Below are 23,085 nucleotides of genomic sequence, written 5' to 3' on the forward strand. Positions count from 1 at the left end.
ATTTTATTTTATTTTATTTTATTTTATTTATTTATTTATTTTTATTTTAAGGGCTGCACTTGTGGCCTATGGAAGTTCCCAGGCTACGGGTAGAAGCGGAGCTGCAGCTGCTGGCCTACACCACAGTCACAGCAATGCCAGATCCTGAACCCACTGAGCAAGGCCAAGGGATCAAACCTGCATCTTCAAGGATACTAGTCAGGCTCTTAATCCGCTGAGCCACAGCAGGAACTCTGAAACTTTTTTTTCTTTAAGACACAGAGTGATCACCATGGAAGAAACCTCAGAATATGCTGATCTCCCTTGACCTACTTTAAGGAGGGGAACTCTTGATTTTGAATCACTCAGGGTGGTGATGGAAGGAAGCAAAATCTTTTTAGGGTTTAGAAGCTCTGTGGACCCTAATCCAGACCAGGCAATACCCAGCCTCTGGGGTGGAACAGAGGTCAGGGCAGAGTCGGTGGGATGCGGGGCAGTGCCAGCCTGAGGTGGAGCCCTCCCGTTTGTAGGGCAGCTTCCCCAATCTGATGCCTTCCTCCTTTTCACTGCCACCCCGGGGGAAACCCAACAGAGGAGTTAGAAACTCGACTCACAAACCTAGAAGGGTTTCCCCTTGGCAGGAGTGGGGAAAACAAAGCTACATCCAAACGTTGCCTTCAATATGTAGTTATGAAGCTTGCATGACGCTCCCGTGGGCTTCAGAATCACCCAAAGACTATGTGGAAATGCATATTCCAAGGCCCCACCCCTGGAGAACCCATTTCAGCTGGTCTGGGGTGGGGCCCCCGACTCTGCATTTCTAATAACCGGGTGATTCTGATGCCGCTGATCCAGGAGGCACCCTTGCCTAACGTTATCCTCTAGTTGTTGAGGGGCTGCGGGAGGGGCCTGAGAGAGAGCTCCTGGGATGCTCAGCACCCCCTAACCAGAGAAGTCCTCATAAACTCTGTTTATATATTGGGGTTCCCTTTAAAATCTCACTTCAAAAGTGTTTGGTTAATTTAAAAAGACATTTCAAACCACAGATCCAAAAAAAATTACATCTGGGTATGTGCTGAGAAAAGTGCTTCAGGACAACAATAAATGCTATTTAGTGAGCTTTTACCACGGGCCAGGCACTGTTCTAAGTGCTGCACACACAATACATTGTTTAATCCTCACAACTCCATGGAGTATGTCCTTCTATCATCTCCATTTTACAGACAAGGAAACAGGCTCAGAGAGATGATGTAACTTGTCCAAAGCAGCACAGCTAGTACGCGACCTAGCTTGACCTCTGACACAAACAGTCTGGCTCCATAAACCTGGCCTGTAGACACTATGCCTGCAAATGGAACAGAAAGGGGGTGGGGGGCTGGCGAGAAAAGCCAAGAAGGGAAGGACCAAGGGCATAGGACGCCTAGGCTCTCTTTCCGGGGCTGCCACCCAGAGGAGTGATGGTGACAGATGAAGTGGTTAATTCCCTGGTGGTGAGGGACACATTCTTACTGATTTACCCAGAGAAGTGTCCTGGAAGTCCTTTGCTTTTCTTCATTGAGCTGTACTAACTGGAAAACAACCACCCCAACAAAACAACACAGCACAGAGCCTGCTGTTTAAATCCAACCTTTGCTGGCCACAACTCCCCAAGTCAATTCTGATTTCTACCACATTCTTTGTGCCTTGAGATTAGGCTTGGCACTTTTGCAAAGCAACACTTTTAGAAAATGCCATCTCACATTTCTCTGTTAGAAGAAACAGGCGTGCTTGAAAAATGCCACGCACAAGCCCAACAGGAGTGGGACTCTGGATCCACGCTCGATGGAGCCATCATGATAAGATACACTGACTTAATGGGTTTTCGGAGCGCACAAAGGGCAGAGAAATGAAAGTCAGCAGGACCCAGCAGCGGGGGGCAGGGCACCACTGCATGGGTGCCCCAAGGACGCGACACATTCAAGGCCGACTGCAGGACTCGGGAACTGGGGTGGTCTAACTTTGGGATCCCCTCTCCTCTCCTGCAGGAGTTACTCTAAACCAGGGTTTCTCAACCTTGGCACTACTGACATTCAGGCCTGGATACTTCCTGGATATAGGGGGCTGCCCTACACACTGCAGGATGTTTATCGTTATTCCTGCCCTCTACCCACGAGATGCCAGTCTCATCCCCACCCAGTGTGACAATCAGGAATGTCTGCAGGCAGTGCCACATGTCCCCAGGAGGAGGGCGAGGAAGAAAACAGAACTCCCTGGTTGAGACCTGCTGCTTTAAGACTGAAATACTCAGCTAAGTAGGAAACCTCCCGAGGCAGGGCTACTCTTTGTTCTAGACAGACATTTAGTTGTTCTAAGGGTTTCACGCATTAAACAAAATGGGTAAAGCTCTGTGCTAGATACCAGGGAGAGAGAGAGGGAGGGAGGGAGACGGAGAGGTGAGGTGGAGTTCTCTTGTGATGCAGCGGGTTAAGGATCTGTGGGTTTGATCCCTGGCCAGAGGACTTGCCACAGGTGCAGCCAGAAAGGAAGGAGCAGGAAGCGGAGAAGGAGAAGGCGAAAAGGAAAGAAAGAATAAAGGAAGGAAGAAATAAGGGGGGGGGGAGAGAAAGACACCCTGGCCTCAAAGAATCTAGATCTAATAGGAGGGCAACAGGACAAATGCACAAATAGTGACATCTTAGGAGAGAAAGTGAGGGGGGCAGGAAAAGTAGAGAGCGCTTGAGAGGAGAATGTGGGGTCTCTGGGAGTTGGTCCAGACAGGAAGAGAGAGGATGGGCAGCAGGGCCTGTGGAGGAGAGGAGGGGAGTCCCTTTGATGTCCTTACTTCATCTGGAATGTTCTCCTTCCTTTCCTGAGCCCACCTCCTGAGTTGTCTGAGTGAAGAATAGCAAATAAGAGCCAGGACTCATGGGGTACAGCCTGTGCGCCAGGCCCTGTTCGTAGGGCTTTGCATGCCTTGGCTCACATAATCCTCAGAGAAACCCAAAGGCAAGCCTCTCATCAACCCCACTTATAGATGTTCACACTGGACACCGAGAAGTCAAGTGACTTGCCCCAGTTCACACAGCCAGGAGACAACAGGGCCAGGGTTGACCCCAGTCACTAAGCCATCCCATCTACTCTCTGGGGCAGAGAGACCTAAGGCTGCAACCAGCCCCATCTGCGCAGAACAAGTTCCTTCCAGGCAGAGAGTCTTTTAATTAATTTATTTATTTATTTGTCTTTTTAGGGCCGAACCCACCGCACATAGACATTCCCAGGCTAGGGGTCCAATCAGAGCTACAGCTGCCAGCCTCCACAGCCACAGCAACGCCAGATCCAAGCCGAGTCTGCAACCTACACCACAGCTCATGAGCAAAGGTGGATCCTTAACCCACTGAGCGAGGCCAGGGGTCGAACCCGCGTCCTCATGGATACTAGTCAGGTGTGGAGGGAAACCATCTGGTGCGTGTCAGAGCAGACCCCCCAGAGGAGCCCTGGCTCCATGTCCAGATTTCCTGACCCTGGGCCAGGTCCCACCTCCCTGAGCACTATCTTGTGATGATGCTGTGAGCATGCAACGAGGGCATCTCTGAAAAGCTCTTCCCAGTGCCTGGCCATCACGCATGCTTGCAAAAGTTGCTGTTGGTGTCATTCTGATTTCAAGGTTTCAAATGGTACCCATGTCTGACTCCAGATATCTGAGGAGGGTACCCATTATTAGTCAGGGTTCTCCAGAGAAATAGAACCAATAGGATGCATATATATATATATATATATAAATAGAGAGAGAGAGAGAAAGAGAGAGAGAGAGAATACACAAAGTGTGTTATATATATTATACATATAAAGTATATATATATTACATGTATATAATATATACACATGCACAGACTTATTCTAAGGAATTGGCTCACGCAACCATGGGGCTGACAAGCCCCAAGATCTGCAATCAGGAAGCTAATGATGTAGTCCCAGATTGAACGCCGGCAAGCTCAGGACCTGGGAAGAACCAACGTCTCAGTTCAAGTCCAAAGGCAAGAAAGAACTGATGTCCCAGCATGAGGCAGTCAGGCAAGAGGGGTTCCCCCTACTTGAAGGAGGGTCAGCCTTGTGCATTAATGGGGCCTTCAACTGATTGGACGAGGCCCACCCACATTAGGGAGGGTCTCTGCTTTACTCGGTCTACTGATTCAAGTGTTCATTTCATCCAAAAATACCCTCACAGACATGCCCAAAATGATGGCTGACCAAATACCATGATACAGGTCGACACTAAAATCAACCATCACAGAGCTCGTCACAGCAGCAGCAAGAGAAATGCTTCTCTAATTCCATTAGGCTGAGGCAAAAATTAAAACGAAACTCTTTCCTCTACTTGCTCAAGACATATGAGATAGGGAGGTAGAACTTAAGGATAAGCAATGATCTGCACAGCCAGAATCAGACTGACTGCAGAGCCAGGGATGGCTTCTTCTCTGCTCCTCCTCTGTCTCCTCATCCTCCTCACTTTCTTTCTCCTTCTTTCTTTTTTTCTTTTCTTGTTATAGCTGCGCCCTCAGCATATGGAAGTTCCCAGGCTAGGGATCAAATTGGAACTGCAGAGACGGTCTACACCACAGTCACCATAACACCGGATCTGAGCCGCATCTGTGACCTGCACTGCATCTTGCTGCAACACTGGATCCTTAACCAAAGGCAAGACATCCTTAAGCAAAGCCAGGGATCAAACTGGCATCCTCACGGACACTATGTTGGGCTCTTAACCTGCTGAACCACAACAGGAACTCTTCCTTTTTGTTGTTGTTGTTGTTGTTGTTGTTGTTGTTGTTGTCTTTTTGCCTTTTCTAGGGCCACTCCCGCGGCATATGAAGGTTCCCAGGCTAGGGGTCGAATAGGAGCTGTAGCCACCGGCCTACACCAGAGCCACAGCAATGCGGGATCCGAGCCGCCTCTGCCACCTACACCACAGCTCACAGCAACGCTGGATCCCTAACCCACTAAGCAAGGCCAGGGATCGAGCCCGCAACCTCATGGTTCCTAGTCAGATTCGTTAACCACTGAGCCACGACGGGAGCTCCTCTTTCTTTTTCTTTGTATTTTTAAAGTTTTGGTAAAATATGCATAACATAAAACTCACCATTTTAACCATTTTTAAGTATATAAAGTCGGTGGCATTAAGTGCTGTGATATACGCCATCACCACTATTTCCAAAACTTTTTCAACCCCCAAACTCATACCCATTAGACAGTAATTCCCCTGGCCCCAATCCTAGTGCCTGGTAACCACTCCCTACTTTCTGTCTCCATGAATTTACCTACTCATATAAGATAAATCATACAATACTATCATTTTGTGACTGCCTTATTTCACCAAGTGTAATGTCTGCAAGGTCCAGCCATGTTGGAGCATATATCAGAATTCCCTTCGTTTTCAAGGCTGAGTAATATTCCATTGTATGGTGAGACCACATTATGTTTATCCACCCCTCTACTAACAGGCACTTGGGTTGCCTCCACTTTTTGGCTCTTGTAAATGATGCTGCTGTAAACTTTGGCATACAACTATCTTTTGAAGTCTCTGCTTTCCGTTCTTTCAGGCACATACTCAGAAGTGGAATTGCAGGATTGTACGATAATGTTTAATTTTGCATCCATCTACCATATTGATTTCTGCTATGGTTACACTACTGAACATTCCCATCAATGGTGCACAAAGGTTCCAATTTCTCTATATCCTTGCCCACACTTGTTATTTTACGTTAAAAAAATAAAGGCAAGAACATCTGGGGAGTTCCCATTGTGGCTCAGTGGGTTAAGAACCTGACATAGTGTCTGCGAGGATGCGGGTTCAATTCCTGGCCCCGCTCAGTGGGTTAAGGATCCCATGTTGCCGTGGTGTAGGTTGCAGACGCAGCTTGGATCCTGTGTTGCTGTGGCTGTGGTGCAGGCCAGTGGCTACAGCTCCGATTAGACCCCTAGCTTGGGAACCTCCATATGCCACAGGTGTGGCCCTAAAAAGAAAACAAAACAAGACACTAACTAGTTTATGAGAAAACCACAGGGGCTCTTCGTCAAACATGTGAGTTGGCAGACAAGATCAATTTTTATAATTTCTCTGTCTTCCTCAATGACGTGTATCCAACATGTGAAGAACTCTTCCTATTTATTACACATGACTTCTGAAATGATAACAGTAGTGGCTGGTGGGTTCAATAGAGAGCTCGGTTCCTGCTCTGAGTCTAGACCTGAATGAAAGGGAGAAACAGAAGTGACAAGGCTGGATCCTTAACCCGCTGAACCACCAGGAAACTCATGGTGTGACTTTCTTAAAAACACCTGGTCCGTCATTGACCAGGATGTCCAGGGGGTCAAAGTCTCTCTGTCCCAATTCACTGAATCTTGCGTGGATGGACCACAAGTATGGCCAGAGCCGGCTCAGTCCAGCAGCCCCGCCCTGGAGAATTCAGCAAGTTCTGCTCTCTGCTTTCCAGACTCCCAAGGGGGCCTCCTTCCCTCTGAGCCTGCTTCCCCAGCCTTCTCTTCGGTTCTGTGAATGATCTGACTTCTTCTCGCTTCCATTAGCCAAAGTGGGTTTCTGTCATTGACACTCAAAAGGCTCAACTGGGAGCTCCTGTCGTGGCTCAACAGTAACTACCTGACTAGTATCCATGAGAACACAGGTTGATCCATGGCCTCACTCAGTGTGTTAAGGACCCAGCATTGCCGTGAGCTGTGGTGTAGGTGGCAGATGTGGCTGGGATCCCATGTTGCTGTGGCTCTGGCGTAGGCTGGTGGCTGCAGCTCCCATTAGACCCCTAGCCTGGGAACTTCCATATGCCGCACATGTAGCCCTAAAAAGGCAGGAAAAAAAAAAAAAAAGGAAGCCCAACTAACCAATAAATTGTAGGGAAACAGTTCAAGGAGGAGCTGGAGGCCAGTCCGGTCGGCCTCTGCCCCACAGTCACATATCATGTCACTGTGCCCAGCTGTCCCACAAAACCACATGCTTGGGGGTTCCAGGTCCTGAGGGAGCAGGAATGAACCCGTGCAGCTCGTCTCCCCTCCAGGGTACAAGTGAGTGAACAGACACGACTGATGGGGGCTGCATTCCCACCTTCGGTCCTGGTAGGTCTTCTTCCAACCTACATCTACCTGCCACAGGAACACGGGGGCTCCCGCTCCTGCGCCTCCCCCTCAGAGCCACCTTGCCATCCCCACCAGGCACACTGGGAAGAGACAGGCCATTCTTTGCACAGGGGGGGTTGGCCCCCTGCCTGTCGCGCCCCCTCCAGACCCCTCCCCTGACCAATGACTTCTTCCCCAGCAGCTGACACCTGATCTGGAGATGGTGAAGAGCTGCCACTCTCCCGAAATAGATGGTGACACAGCGGAAGGCAGATTGAGATTAATCTCTCGCCCCTCGCCAGCAAACAGGCTGCAGCCAGAGAATCTCTCGGGGCCTCTCCCTGATCTGGCCTCTGGGGCGCTGCCTAAGGGCAGGCTCTCCTCAGCACCTTCTGTCATTAAAAAATATTTCTGTTTTCCTATTTCCACTTAGTATGCACAGCCTTATAAACACTGAAACAATAGAAATGAAAAGAAGGGGGGTAAAAGAACCCATAAATACATGTTTAACACACTAGCTTATGCCTTTCTGGATTTTTTTTTTTTTTTCTGTGTGTGTGTGTACATCAAACCCCAGGGTAGAAATACACCCTGCCACTCCGGTGGACAATCGTTCTGGAACCATCTTTCCATCCCAGCAGGATAATTATCAAGCATCACAAGTCATGGCTGCAGCCATGATTTATTTGCCCAATCCCAGAACGTTTCCAGCTTTTTTCTTATTAGAAGCAAAGTTGCTATGAGCATCATGTGCATTCTTTTTTTTTTCTCTCTCTCTCTTTTTAGGGCTACACACGCAGCACATGGAGGTTCCCAGGCTAGGGGTCGAATCAGAGCTGTCACCACCAGCCTACACCACAGCCACAACAACATCAGATCCAAGCCACGTCTGTGACCTACAGCACAGCTCACCGCAACGCCAGAGCCTTAACCCACTGAACGAAGCCAGGGATCAAACCTGCGTCCTCATGCATCCTTGTCAGATTCATTTCCGCTGCGCCACAATGGGAAGTCCCCCGTGTGCACATTCTTAATTAATTCCTCAAGACACATTCCCCCAAGTGAGAGACTCATCGAGAGTCCTTGAACTCATTGTCACTTTCTCATCTTTGCCAACTTGACAAGCCATAAAAGGACACACTGGTGATTGAATTTGCATTTCTCGGATCACCGGGAGAGCCGAACTTTGTATGCTTCACTGGCCACGCGAAGTGGTTTTTCTGTAAAGGGCCCGCCCAACCCTGTGCTAAGAGCTTCAGAAGTCTTACCACACATGCTGTGAGAAGGCCCTGGTGACAAGGACAGTGGGGGGAGGGTCGGGCTGATCCCTCCATCCAACCCACGGCTGGAGCTACAACTCCCAGGAAGGAAGCATGGCCCTCGAGGGCATTGGTCCTCTTGCTCTTGGCCAGAGCGCACCGCAGTCCCGCTCTCCTCATCTCCTTACTGGGGGGCAAGGGCTCAGCCTGGGCCGGTGAAATACCCAGCCAGGTCCTCCCTGTCAGCCTCCCGGAACCACAAACCCAAAGGACCAGGAAACAGAAGCCACTTTTGTTCTTTCACCAGCACGGCCGTGACTTTCAGCTTCTTGATGTCACAGCATCATATGGAAGGTTAGAGCCAAAGGCACTGCCACGTGTTACTATCCCTCCCCAACCTCTCCCCTTTATTTGACAGATGAGAGGCCCAGAGAAGTTAGGCCACTTGTCTAAGGTCACACAGCATCTGGATGGAACCCAAATCTCCTGACTCCCTGTTTAGTGCTCTCTGCGGGAGGTGGGGGGGGGGAATCAGGTTCTTCATTCACTACAAGCACCTGGAGTTGCAGGTACCTTGGCCCCCCCTGCAGCCACTTCGTGTGACAAAGGAAGACTGCACAAGTGGGCATCGCAGGTGGCAGGAGGGGCTTGCTCTGCCTCTGGGGGCTGGGATGCCAGGAAACACCAGCTCTAATCTTTTATAGTGCTCATCTTTGCTCCTCACCACCACTTTCATTAAACATGGACTGTGGCCTGGAAGAAAATTCCCAGTAGCCCGTGCTGTCTCAGCCAGCAGACACTTCTCCTGATGAAGCAATCAGCTGATTTCTCCCAGGGGAAGTCACATGGGCAGCACCCGGTCAAGGGCTCCTGCTTGGTCCTGGCTCCACAGAGCATGTGCTGTGGAAGGGACAGCACAGAAGAGTGGATCCTGCACCAGGGTGGTGACTCTTGTCAGCTGCCACCCACGCCAGCCCGACTGCCACCCAAACCTCAGGACCCCGACATGAGTCACACACACACACAAGAAGGCTGACTGACTCCAGTGCGGTTCTCCCAGCCAGTCCTCCTCCTGGTACGCAGTGAGCAGAGGTGATCCCTGAGGGCTTGCAGTTTACTTTCTGGGAAGCGTGCAAGTATTTCCACATCACCATCACTGCCATCATCCTGATCATCCCTGCCATTGCTGCTTCCACATCTCCACTGTGATATTCACCTCCCCCTTGTCCTCCATCTCCACCGTGATGTCACCTCCCCCTTGTCCTCCATCTCCACTGTGATATTCACCTCCCCCTTGTCCTCCATCTCCACTGTGATGTCACCTCCCCCATGTCCTCCAGCTCCACTGTGATGTCACCTCCCCCATGTCCTCCATCTCCACTGTGATGTCACCTCCACCATATCCACCATCTCCACTGTGATGTCACCTCCCCCTTGTCCTCCATCTCCGTGATGTCCACCTCTCCTATGTCCTCCATCTCCACCGTGATGTCACCTCCCCATGTCCTCCATCTCCATCATGATGTCACCTCCCCCCGTCCTCCATCTCCACCATATGTCACCTCCCCATGTCTTCCATCTCCACTGTGATGTCACCTCCCCGTGTCCTCCATCTCCACTGTGATGTCACCCCCCGTGTCCTCCATCTCCACCGTGATGTCACCTCCCCATGTCCTCCATCTCCACCGTCATGTCACCTCCACTATTTCTACTACCACCACTGCCACCTCCATCATCAATAAAAGACATCTGCCATGACTTGGGCCCTGGGCTGAGTTCTGAGGATACCAACCTGTGTCTAGTTATCATTGATGAACTAATTAGAATCTTCTGGCAAGGCTGGCATGAGGAAGTCTAAGACTGGCCCCATGAGTCTGGTATCTCCCACTACTCACAGTGATCGATGCTGCTGGCTGCCTCAACATGCACAGACACCCACAGTGGCTCCCTCCCTAAACCTGCCCTTCGGAGCACCCAGGGCCCCAAGTTCATCTCTGCCAGTGGGCTCAGTAGCCACTGGAAGAAGCGATGTGCTGAGCGTCCTGGGGGTGACAAGGGGCAGGTGTGTTAACGGGGCCCTTAGATTTCACTGTGATGACGGTGTTCTATGGGGAAGTAATAGCGACTGAAACTTACTGTTTACCAGAAACTATAAATACTTCACCACTACTCTGTCATTTAATCCTCCTTCTCAATAGCCCTTGAAAGCAGCAGGTCTCATCTGGGGGTGATTTTGCCCTCGGCAGGCATTTGATGAGGCCTGGAGGTATTTTGGGTTCTCACATCTGGGTGGGGCACTACTGGCATCTAGTGGGTGGAGGGAGGCCTGCTGCCAAACATCCCGCAGTGCACAGGACAGTCCTCCAAGGCAAAAAATTAGCCAGAACGCTATGTCAGTAATGCCAAGGCTGAGATGCCCAGTTTGGAGATACTTTTTTTCTGTTCCTATTTTTCAAAAACATTTATATTTTGTGGTAAATACACATAATAGAAGATTTTCCATCCTAATCTTTTTTTTTTTTTTTTTTTTTTTTTTGTCTTTTTAGGACCGCACCGGCAGCATATGGAGGTTCCCAGACTAGGGGTCCAATTGGAGCTGCAGCTGCCAGCCTACACCACAGTCACAGCAACGCCAGATCCTTAACCCACCGAGCGAGGCCAGGGATCAAACCTGCATCTTCATGGATACTAGTTGGGTTCGTTACCCCTGACCCACAACGGGAACTTCCTCTGGACGTTTTTAAATGTGGCTACTCGCAAATTGAAAATTATACACGTGCCTTGAATTCTCTTTTTTCTGGGAGGAGCGGCCCTAGAGTACTTAGCTCCATGCCTGGAGCACAGCAGACACTCCAGTGGGAGCAGCCTGCTGAGGGCAGGAAGTAGGGACAGCCCTCGACCAAATACACAAACGCCCAAATTGTTCCTTTACAGCTTATGTCCCAAAGGAATTGAAGGAACTGATTCTGACATCATAAAATCCAAGGGCTGGAGACCCTGGGGAGGCTGCCGAATCCATGCCCCTGCCTCTGGCAAAGCAGGTGTTTGCCATGCCCCCAATGGTCATTTCCCAGAGCTGCTGTAACAGCACCAGAGACTGGGGGCTTCACAACAGAAATGTACTCTCTTGAGGTTCTGGACTCTAGAGGTCCAAGATCGAGGTATGTTCGAGGCTGGTTCCTTCTGAGGGCTGTGAGAATCTGGCCTTTCTTCCAGCGTGTGGTGGTTTGCTGTCAATCTCTAGCGTTCCCTGGCTTGCAGATGCATCACTCTGCTCAGCCTTCACCTTCGTCTGGTGTTTTCTCTGTGTGCACCTGTGTTCAAATCTCCCCCTTTTTCTAAGGACACCAGTCATACTGAAATCATCCTACTCAATTCCATCGGCAAGGACCATTGAATTAATGACGATTTTTATATCCTGTTATTTATTTAGCCTTGGCATCTTGGGGCCTTGCCACCTGGGGGAAGGACTGTCCCTCCAAGGGCTGGCCAATTCCTAGAGACAGTAAATCCTTGCAGGTGAGCATAGCAAACCCATCAATCCTGGTCCATACCCCACTCACCTCCTTTAATCAGGTTCTTGTGGTCTAAGACACACTCTCCCTGCCCTAAACACCCCAGGGCCAGGTACCAGGTAGCTAGGGATCACCCTGTTAGCCAGAGCCTCCTGAAATTATTCAAACTGGCCAATCCTTATCCTGCCTCACCCATTCCTACCTGCGAAACCCACAGTAAAGGCTCGCACCTGTCTTTCCCTTCACTCCTTCTGTCTCCTGACCATTCCTGGTGCTTCCCCTGAGGCCCTGTATGGCTTTCACCCCTCCTATTTCTAGAGATCTGTTAGTATAAACCTTCATCCTGGGAGTTTCCCAGTGGGCTAGTGGTTAGGACTCAGTGCTTTCATCGATGCAGCCCAGGTTCAATCCCTGGCCTGAGACCCAAGACCCAGCATCAGGCCACAGCATGTCACAGCCATTTAAACACACACACACACACACACACACACACACACACACACACACACTTCATCCTTCAAGACAGTCGTTTCCATGTCTGCACGTCCCCTTTGTCTTTTCTTGTTTTCTCTTTTTCATTTTAAGGCTGCACCTGCAGCATATGGAAGTTCCCAGGCTAGGGGTCAGATTGGAGCCACAGCCACAGCAACCCAAGATCTTACACCACAGCTGGCGGCAACGCCAGGTCCTTAATCTACTGAGTGAAGCCAGAGTCAAACCCACATCGTCACAGACACTATGTTGGGTTCTTAACTCGCTGAGCCACAGCAGAAACGCCCTCATGTTCTTCTAAAGCTCTTTTGCATCAGTATTTCCCTCATCTTCCCAACAAACCTTGGGGTGACAGACAAGGGGCTGACAGCCCAGAAAAGTCAGGTGACCTGCCCAGGTTAAGGAGGTGGCCGCAAGGCCAGGATGTCCTGACCCTAAGCTCTCGGCCCCTCCATGGGACTGTGTGACATCTTCATTTCTGATGCAGGAATCATTTATCATGGTTATGTTTTAAAAGGGACAGCATCTCTTTGGTGTCTTGTGCAAAAAAAAAAAAAATGCCATTCTTTCTACTAATGTGGGGGGAGGGGCTTTTCTTCACATGGCAAGAGAACACACTCTTGCACCTGCTGATTTGAAAGAGACCTGCCAGGGTGGTGGGGCCTGTGTCAAGGGCACCCACCCAGGAGACTTTTGCTGGGAGCTGGGGGTCCGAGGTTTCTGGACTTTCTCAGAACATGATCTGAAGGAGACGGGTTTGGGAGGGCGCAGAGCTAGCCAAAATCAGAGCCAGAAGAGGCCTTTGAGGGGATCTAGTCCAGGGGTCTAAAGCTGGTGGCTGGGGAGGGGAACACAGCCACCACCACATTCTGGGGATCCGGCCAGCACGTGCTCTACGTGTCTCATGTGCTGGGGTCTTGGCACACCTCCTGCCCCGTCCTCTCTGATGACTCTCACCTAAGGCCCCCCGGGGGCATCGGAGTCACCACCTGATCTAGAGGAACCCAGAGAGGGAACATGACTCAGGCCAACTGCTGGCTAACAATGGAGCAGGGACGAGGACCCCATTCTTAGCTCCCTGGTTTGGGTCTATGTCTGAGAATCTCCCTGTTTTTTGTTTGTTTGTTTTTTGTTTTTTGTCTTTTTGCCTTTTCTGGGGCTGCTCCTGCGGCATATGGAGGTTCCCAGGCTAGGGGTCAAATGGGAGCTGCAGCCTCCGGCCTACACCAGAGCCAAAGCAATGCGGGATCCGAGCTACGTATGTCTGCAACCTACACCACAACTCACGGCAATGACGGATCCTTAACCCACTGAGCAAGGCCAGGGATCGAACCCGAAACCTCATGGTTCCTAGTCGGATTCATTAACCACTGCGCCATGATGGGAACTCCGAGAATCTCCTCTTAATTTCGCGTGGCCCGCAGCTCCCTCTCGGGCCTGACTCCTGCCTTTGCTATTTAGCCCTTGACCAGCCGGGAGGGCGAGGGCGGATGGGCAGCCTCTGAGGCAGAGGGGTGGGGCTGAGAGCCGCAAGGAGGATGGGCTGTGAACACACAGACACTGCCCGACTCCCTGAAATGCAGGATTTGACAGACCTGGAATTTGACAGGCGATGCTTAAATCCGGTGGGATTTGTCAGCCTGCTTGTCCACAGGTTCCTGAATTGGATAAGGAAGAAAAGAGCATCTTCTAGGTGGGGGGCTGGAGGAAGCTGCCCTTGGAGCACATTCACGTGATGTTGCTGGAGGTCAAAGGGCAGATGCTATCACCTGCGTTTGACAGAGGAGACGTGGGAGCCCAGGAAGGGCATGGGGACTTATCTGCCATCGGAGTTAACTGGAAGCAGGGCCATGGTCAGGGATGCGAAGCGGGATGCCTAGTGGGTGGCCTGCCCAGCCCCCATCCCTAAGCTCCGCCCCACAGCTCCCAGCAGCTCCCTGCAGCTCCCTTGTGTACAATGTCACCCCGACCACCGCTCAGCAGACTGGACCAAGAGAGGGACGGCTCCCAAACAGAGCCAGACAGAGCCTGGGACCTAGAAATGGGGACCAAGACAACCCGTCTTGGCTGGCCTCAGCTATCATGTGAATGGAGCAGCGTGGATTTTTGTGTTTTTGCGGGGTTTTTTTTGTTTGTTTGTTTTTTAAGGCTGCACCCTTGGCAAACGGAGGTTCCCAAGCTAAGGGTCAAATCGGAACTGCAGCTGCTAGGCTACACCACAGCCATAGGAGGGCCAGATCTGAGCTGCATCTGTGATCTACACCACAGCTCCCAGCATCGCTGGATCCTTAACTCACTGAGCAAGGCCAGGGATCGAACCCATGTACTCGTGGATACTAGTCAGGTTCATTAACCACTGAGCCATGAAGGGAACTCCAGAGCCACATGCTTTTTGCCACATGGATAAGAAAGTAGAGAAAGCCTGTCGGTATAGGAAGAGGAGAATAAAAGCCGGTGTGAGAAGCAGAGAGGGGGAGCGGGAGGTGCCCATGCTCCTGGCAGCCTCCCAGGCCTGACCCCTGAGCTCCCTGGGGCCTGACTGTCCAGGACCTAGGGTTCCCGGTGACACCCACATCCTTAGAAGACACCCTTCTTGACACCCTGGGCCAGATGAAGCTGGTTTCCCATTCTTCGGGGTTCACTGAGATCTGTAGCCTTGGGGTCCCCATCGCCCACCTCCAGCCACTCACCCCGTCCCTCGCAGAGCAGAGAACAGGCTCCCAGAACCAGAGAACAGCCTCCCAGAACGGCTGCCTGTCCATCTGGCCAGCACTACTCTAACAAGTGGAGCAGGAAGCACTGGCTCCCTCCACCCTTCACAGCGGAGGCCCTAAGGTGCCTCTCTGGGGACGGGACAGCTGGTGGTGGCCCGATGAGGAGGAAGATGCAGCCCTTTGAAGAGGGGAAACTGCTTAGCAGGAGAGGGAGCCATAAGTTCAGAGGTCCTGGCTGGACACCGGCACCTGGCATGTTCCCGGGACAGAGGAAGGCTGGTGTGGCTGGCGTGGCTGGGGTGGCAGAAGAGGTGGCGCCTTGCGGGACATGGTTTATTCTAAGGGCAATGGAAGTCTTCCAAGGGTTTCCAAACACACCATATGCTGCACCAGCTGCTGGGGATTCAAGGAGAAAAACGCACATTCAAAATGGGCCTGACCTGTGAACCTGCCATGTCGCCTAGTGATCACAGAGGTAGTACAGCCTCTAATGAGGTCACTCCGGCCAGGCTCCCAACCTGGTCTCTGGGGCCCAGAGCATCGGAAGCCCAGAAGGCGCTGTAGGAGCCAGAAAGGCAGAGACGTGGAGGCGGGAACGGGAGGGAAGAACTGGGGACCTGGCACACTTGGGCAGGAGCCCACGATACGCCCGGGCCTGCAGTGACACGCTCTGCTGTGACCCTCTGGGGACCATGTTCAGGACAGGATTTGGCTCACGTGATTGTGAACGCGCCTGATTCAGTCCTGGTGACAACCCACTCAGGGAGGTCCTTCTGAGCCATCATCACACGGCCAGCCCGAAGGTGACCAGGCCTGCCAAGCCCCTCATTCTAAGCTACACCGGAGACCACAGGCTTCTGGGCAGCGGAACTGGATGGCCTCTTGGCTAAATGGACTTTGGGTATCTGAGTCTGCTGGCTGCTGCTCAGCTTCAGGGAATGGTGACACTGGCCTCTCCAGAGCGAGTCTCCCCCTGTGCCCCCCGGGCTGTCCTAGCTGGGCAGGAAGGCAAGTCACCTGTCCCACTGGCCCAGCCATCAGGTCGCCCTTTGAGTTAATTGCTAGAGTGGCAGGATGAAGGTGACATTTCCAGAAAGATCTAGGGAGAAAAGACACGGGGGGGGGTTGTCCTAGGTCATGTTTACAACTGACTCTCCTGGAACTCCAGACCGTGGTGCCCATAAAAGCTGACACCCGGCCCGGACACCAGGCATGGTGAGAAAGGTGACACCGGGCACTCGATTCTAATTAAGAGACAAAAACACATAAGCCTGTGACACACAGGACATGTACAGACCTGTCAGCAGCAGGAGGGAGGCCACTTACAAGAACAAGTGAGAGAGTTCCCTTTGTGGCTCAGTGGTAACGAACCCAACTGGTAACCAAGAAGATGTGGGTTCAATCCCTGGCCCCGATGAGTCGGTTAAGGATCTGGCATTGTCATGAGCTGCGGTATGGGTCGCAGAGGCAGCTCGGATCCATTGCTGCTGTGACTGAGGTGTAGGCTGACAGCTGCAGTTCCGATTCAACCTCTAGCCCAGAACTTCCACAGGCCATGGGTGCGGCCCTAAAAAGAAAACACAAAACAAAAAGAATGAGTGGGATCTCATTCAACCTCTGCCAGGACCGTGGTTCTCGGAGGTATATAAACACGCTTCGCCTGTCCACTCTGCTGGTGGGCAAGTCATGCAAGTTAAAGCAATAAGAGATGTGGCTGTTCTATCAAATTGGAAAACATGTTTAAGAATAATAATACATACATCCGGGAGAGGCATGGTCAAGTGGGTACCTTGTATTTGCCAACGGTGGCACTCGCTGTCTGGGGTGCAATTAGGCAAAAATGTATCCACGGGTTAAAAAAAAAACCCAAAGACGCTGACCCTGTGATTCCACCCAAAGAATCGACCCCAAAGAAATAACCAGCAGTGTACACAAACTGACACGAATGGAAGTGTTCAGTTCAGCACGGTGTATACACAGAAAAGAAAACGGCTCACACTTCTAACAGGAGACAGGTTCACTCTGTAGATCTATGAAATGACCTCTTACCTGACCCTAAAAAGTGACATTTTCAAAGAACTATACTGACAGGAAACGCAACACTCAGAGGAAAAAGCCAAGTCTTGTATATAATACAGTAAGATGTATAGTATATGCTCAGTTTGTTTTCTATATATATGTGCACACAGGTAAAAGCAGAACTAAATAGAGTAAAACTTGTGGTGGGATGCTGGGTGGTTTTTATTCTCTCCTCTTCGTGATCATTATCTACATTTCCCAAGTCTACAACGAAGCTGTTATTTTATAATCGGGAAATAAAACTGCTTTTATTTTTATTTTTATTTATTTATTTATGTATTGTCTTTTTGTCTTTTCTAGGGCCGCACCTTCGGCATATGGAAGTTCCCAGGCGAGGGGTCTAATCAGAGCTGTGTAGTCCCTGGCCTACACCAGAGCCACAGCAACGGGGGATCCAAGCAGAGCCGCGTCTGCGACCTCCACCACAGCTCACAGCAACGCCGGATCCTTAACCCACCGAGCAAGGCCAGGGATCGAACCAGCAACCTCATGGTTCCTAGCTGGATTCGTTAACCACTGAGCCACGATGGGAACTCCCTATTTTTATTTTTAATTTTTTTTTTCGTCCTTTTAGGGCCGTACCAGCAGCATATGGAGGTTCCTAGGCTAGGGGTCTAATTGGAGCTGTAGCTGCCAGGCTACGCCAGAGCCACAGCAACACCAGATCCAAGCCACGTCTGTGACCTACACCACAGCTCACGGCAGGCAACACCAGATCCTTAACCTGCTGAGTGAGGCCTGGGATGGAACCCTCAACCTTACGGTTCCTAGTCGGATTCGTTTCCACTGCGCCACCATGGGAACTCCAAAAACTGCTTTTCTTTTTAAAGGAAAAGACATAGTCAGCTTGGAATCACCCAGAAGAAAGGACCCAGGTGACCTCCAGGCTTGGGTCCCTTTGGCAGAATTACTGTTTCTTTTGTCAGCGTGATGAGTACTCCCCCTTCTCTGACCAAACGAGGCCCTCACGGCACCTGCCACCAGGAAAGGGAAGTGGTGTTACTGGGAGGTGGGGGACAGGTGGGGTTAGTGAGGTAACTGGGGAGCAGCCCCCCTGCCCTGACACTCCCCTGCCTTGACAGGACTCTGCCTGCAGGGTCTTCCCTGCGGGGCCGAGCCACTGATGATGATGCACGGATGCTCCAAGTGATAGGGCTGGAGGAGGATAGTTACACAGGTAGTGGCAGAAGTCCCAGGAAGGGACCACAGATAGAGAGGGAAGCCTGGGGGACTGTGGGAGACCACTGCAAGCTCAGAACTGCTCAGGAGAGCCAGCAGAAGGAGGCAGGCTGGCTTGACTCGTGGAGGTCCGAGATAAGCCTCAGGTCTTTGGGTCAGGGATGGGGTGAGGCTGCAATCAGGTTCAGACCAAGGGCAGGAGTTTAAGGACCGCCCTTCTGATGATTTGAATAAGCACCAGGACCGACCTAGTCTGACCTTATAGGGTCAAATACTCTCTTACCGGATGCCAAGGAGGAGCCACTACTTGAAGAAAGAGAAAGAGGCAGTCTTTTCCCACCCCCAGTCCCCTCGGATGATAAATACGTAGCCCACCTGATCCTTGGGGCGGAACCTCCTGGCCTGCCCGTTTGCATCTCTCACAAGCATCCTACATTAGTAAATCTATTTTTTTGCCTATCACTTTGTACTGTGTGGAGGCACAAAGAACCTGAACCTCAGTAAGTCCAGACACCAGGTGAGTGATTCTAATTTAAAAGCCACGGATTCAAGTCCCCGTCTGGCTTCTGGCCGGGTTCAAGTCAGAAATGCTGTCAGTTCCACACGCACGACAGCAGACTTTGTCTAGGAGGCTGTCCCTACCCCGGGGGGCCAGGGTGAGCAGAACCAAGGCGTGTTTAATTTTCCCCCAGCCCCGCCTTGTCCCTACTGCCATCCTTCCAAGGGCTCCGTCAGGATCAGCTCAGATCTCTCGCCCTCCTCCCCCTCTCCCCTCCCCGGGGACTGTGGGCTGTGATGTACAGGCCACACGAGGCCATGGCTACAAAGGGAGGTGGCAGACGGTATCTCACCATTCAGCATCCCACCATGGCTCCTGTGACACACTCTCAGGACAAGACCTATGTCCCCGGGAGAAGGCTGCTGGCTCCGTGCATCTCTGAACAGAGACAGTATTTGGCCTGCTGGCTCCTGTTCCTCATCCCCAGTGGCCTTTCCTGCCTGAGGCTCCAGGAGGAGCAAGGCCGGGACACATGAGATGTCCCGTGAGCCCAGAGCCCTGGGTATCCTGGATGCTCTCCCTTCCCTACGGCACAGAGGCTACAGATCCCTGGATTCCAGAAGAGGGGTCCCTGAGGTACCTGGTCTCCCCAGGCCTCAACTTCCCAACCTTTAAGACAAGGACAATATTCCCGTCCCCTGAAACCATAGAATTTTACGGTTGGAAGGATCCTTAAAATCCTCCTACTCATACTCCTTTGTGTTAAGAAAAAACAGAGGTGCAGAGAGAACAGGAAAGTCATATAAAGTCACACAGCATTTCCACAGCTGCAGCAAAAAGCCTTCCCCCTCCTGGAGTTCCCACTGTGGTGTAAAGGGATCAGCGGCGTCTTGGAAGCGCTGGAATGTAGGTTCGATCCCCAGCCCGGCACAGAGGGTTAAGGATCTGGCGTTGCCACAGGGGCAGCCAAAAAAGAAAAGAAAAAAAAAAAAAAAAGCCTCCCCCTCCAGCAGTGGTTTTCAAGCTTTAGTGGGTGCTCCTCGAAAGTACCTTTGGAGGGGGTGGGCGGGCAGTGGTTAAAATGCGGATCTGGGGGCCTCATCCCCCAGGCGCACCTTCCCTGGATCTGGAGGCCCAGGAATCTGCATGTCCAACGAGTTCCCCAGGGAGCCGCACAGTGAGGCTTCCGACCCCTTGTGTGTCTTCATCCTCTGCGCACCTGGCCGGGCTGCTGGGAGGGGGAGGCAGTGGGAGGACCGGCCGCTTTAATGATCACCGTTTGTGAGAAGGGGGCTCTCCTACTGCTTCTCTGTCTCCCCAGACCCTCCCCATCTCTCCCTCTCCACCCCAAGGGTCCCATGAGCGATCTCCCAGGTCTCTTGCTACCAGGACTGGAGCCCTCTCTACTTAAAGAGGGGATGGTCCCTGTCACCGCAACAGCACCCTGTCCCACGTGGCCAGGGACCCACTGTCTCCCAAAAACTACCAGACCCGGTGCAGAATCTGGGGCTGGAAGGTCAGCCAGCTGTCACCAGGGAGAGTGGGGGACGGCAGGACTGCACTGAGGCTGTCCTCTGTCTCTGTGCCAACAGAGAGAATCAGGACTGGGGGCAGGACACTCCTGAGGGCAAGCTCATCTCAGCCACTAAGGATGTGACCTTGTGCAAATCACTGCACGTCTTTACACCTCGTCTGCTTCTTGTTGGGTAAAATGTGGGTAAAGGCACCTGCCAGGCACAGGTGCTGGATTAAGAGATGGCACTGGGAAACCATAAACCACCACCATAAGGAAGGGAGGGCCATGGGGTAAGATACAGGATGGCCAATGACTACTGAATTGCAGAAAAATTACAACTATTTCTGTGCATAAGTATATCCCCGACAGCGCACACTGTGTATGCATCATTTATCTGAAATTCAGAGTGAATTCAGCGTCCCGGGGTTTTGTTTGTTGTCTTGCTTGGGGTTTGTTTGCTTGTTTTTGCTCAGTTGGCCGGGAGGCATTCTGGCAGGCATCCTGCGCCCTCTTCCAGCAAGCCCAGCACCAGCAGGCAGCTCCTCCCAAGTCCTCAGACAACCCTCCCCCGCCAGCCAAGCCCTGAAGGAGCCCGCACTGAGATTGACCGGTCATCCCTGTGTTGTCCCTGGCCCTGGCTCTGTGACTGAGTGCTCCATCAGCGCCATCGCCTACCTGGCAGACGAGCACATTTTTCTGCTGTCAGATCTAATCAAGGTCACTTGCTCTGTTCAGGTTGCATCTCTGGGGGAGGAAGGGATGAGGAGGTGAAGCCAGTGAGGATGGAATCCCCTCTGCTCCTTCCTCTGAATCCCCTCCCCTGGCACCTGCCTACAAAGCTCTGGGGCTTGTGCCCCATGGAGCCTGGCTTCCCTGGGCAGGAAGTGGGTGGTCAGTGTGGCTGGGGGTGGGGGGAGGGGGGCTGAGAACCAGGAGGTCCCGGTGCACCCCCAGCTATTTTTTACTCTCTATGTGACCTTGGGCAAGTCACTCTCATCTCGTATCCAGGCCTTCTAGAGAAAACTCGGTAATGATAAGAGCACTTAATAGTCCTTACTGTGTGGCAGGCACTGTTCTAAGTGCTTTATAAATAACCCCCTTTGCATCCTCCCAGCAGCCCTAGGAGGTGGGTACTAGTCTGGTCCACATTTTACAGGTGTGGAAACTGGGAGGAAGAACAGCACACGACTAGTAAGAGGTAGAGGCGGGGTTTGAACTTCGCAGCTCCGTGCCAGAGTCTGGGCTCGTAGCCACCTTGTCCGTTGCCTCTGTGAAAATAGGAGAGGCCTGGGAGTTCCCCTTGTGGTTCAGCGGAAACAAATCTGACTAGTATCCATGAGGATGCGTGTTCGATCCCTGGCTTCGCTCAGTGGGTCAAGGATCCAGCGTTGCTGTGTGCTGTGGTGTAGGTCACAGACAAGGCTCACATCCCTCATTACTGTGGCTGTGGTGTAGGCTGGCAGCTACAGCTCTGATTTGACCTGGAGCCTGGGAACTTCCATATGCCAAGGGTGTGGCCTTAAAAAATAGGAGAGGCCCAAATGCGGGGGTAGGCGGGAGAAGAGAGTGATTGAACCACCCACTCTGTGCTAGGATTACCACACCCTTGAGGGAGCTGACTTCATTCCAACCTCACTGCACACGTTCCATTCTGTGCTCTCAAGTTAGAGGCAGGGAAACTGAGGCGCAGAGAAGACAGGGACTTGCTTGAGATCTTAATCTGGGTCTAGATGGGAACTCAGACTTCTCCTGTCAAGGCCTGGGCCGAGGCTGCACACCCATCCCATCTCTGGCTCCCAGAGCTCGGCTGTGCAACATGGACAGCCTGCCGTGAGGCCAGGGATGCTGCTGGTACTTTGCCCAGTGAGATGCTGGAAGCCCCCACGCTGCCCTCCCACCGCCTCCATCCTCTCCCCACTTCACGAGACCAACCCTCCACCAGGGCCTGGACCCCTCTTCCCTCTGGACCTGTCCATCTTTAACCCCAGCCACACATCCCCATTTGTGGCTCTTTGCTTTCCTGTAATACAGACAGTAAGAAGAAGAACATTTTATATTCTCACCGCTCTTTAGTGTGCCCACATGATCTGGTTTTGATCCTGACAATCACCAGTCAGATGGACTGGTCAGCATCCCCGTGTCCCTGTTTCACACTGGAGGAAGAGGAGGCTCAAAAAACTTAAGTGACCTGCTCAGAGTCACCCAGTTCTTAAGCCAGGACTTCAACTCATGCCTTCAGACTCCAAATGCAGGGTCAACCAAAGTAGTTTAGAGATGAGGAAACCAAGGCCCAGCTGGGACACAGGTCCAGTTCAAGGTCACAGCCACCCAAGGCAGAACGGAGACTGAAATCCGCAGCTCCTGACCCACAACACCTGGCCCTCACGTGAATGACCGTGGGAACCAACGACACCTCAACTGACAATGGGGGTGGATGATGTCACCTCCACCAAGCAGCAAAGGCAGAAGCCACCAGAACCAAGGCGAGTGCCTTTCCTCAGTGAAGTCTGCATGCGGACCTTCCTGCCTCCAGGACAGTCTCCTGGTGGGGAGTGTCTGGGGAGCCAGGCAGGTGAATGAAGGCAGAGTTTAAAATTGGGGCATGCTGTGCCTTGCAGGCCAGATCGGTTCAGGACCTGCTCTTGTGGGACAGCCACACTGGGCTGAAAATGCCAGTTCAGGGACCCGAGTCTGCGGAGGAGTGACTGCCTGGGCTTCGTGCTTAGGGACAACACAGAATGAACAAGTG

At 52.0% G+C, this 23,085-nt stretch overlaps 1 protein-coding gene across 1 annotated transcript in view; it reads right to left on the reverse strand.

Annotated features, from left to right (window-relative positions):
• Nucleotides 1–23,085, reverse strand: part of LRRC38 (leucine rich repeat containing 38) — a 35,355-nt gene that overhangs the window by 6,129 nt on the left and 6,141 nt on the right. The window lies entirely within an intron of this gene.

Source organism: Sus scrofa, chromosome 6 (assembly GCF_000003025.6).
Source record: "Sus scrofa isolate TJ Tabasco breed Duroc chromosome 6, Sscrofa11.1, whole genome shotgun sequence".
Classification (NCBI taxonomy): Eukaryota; Metazoa; Chordata; class Mammalia; order Artiodactyla; family Suidae; genus Sus; species Sus scrofa.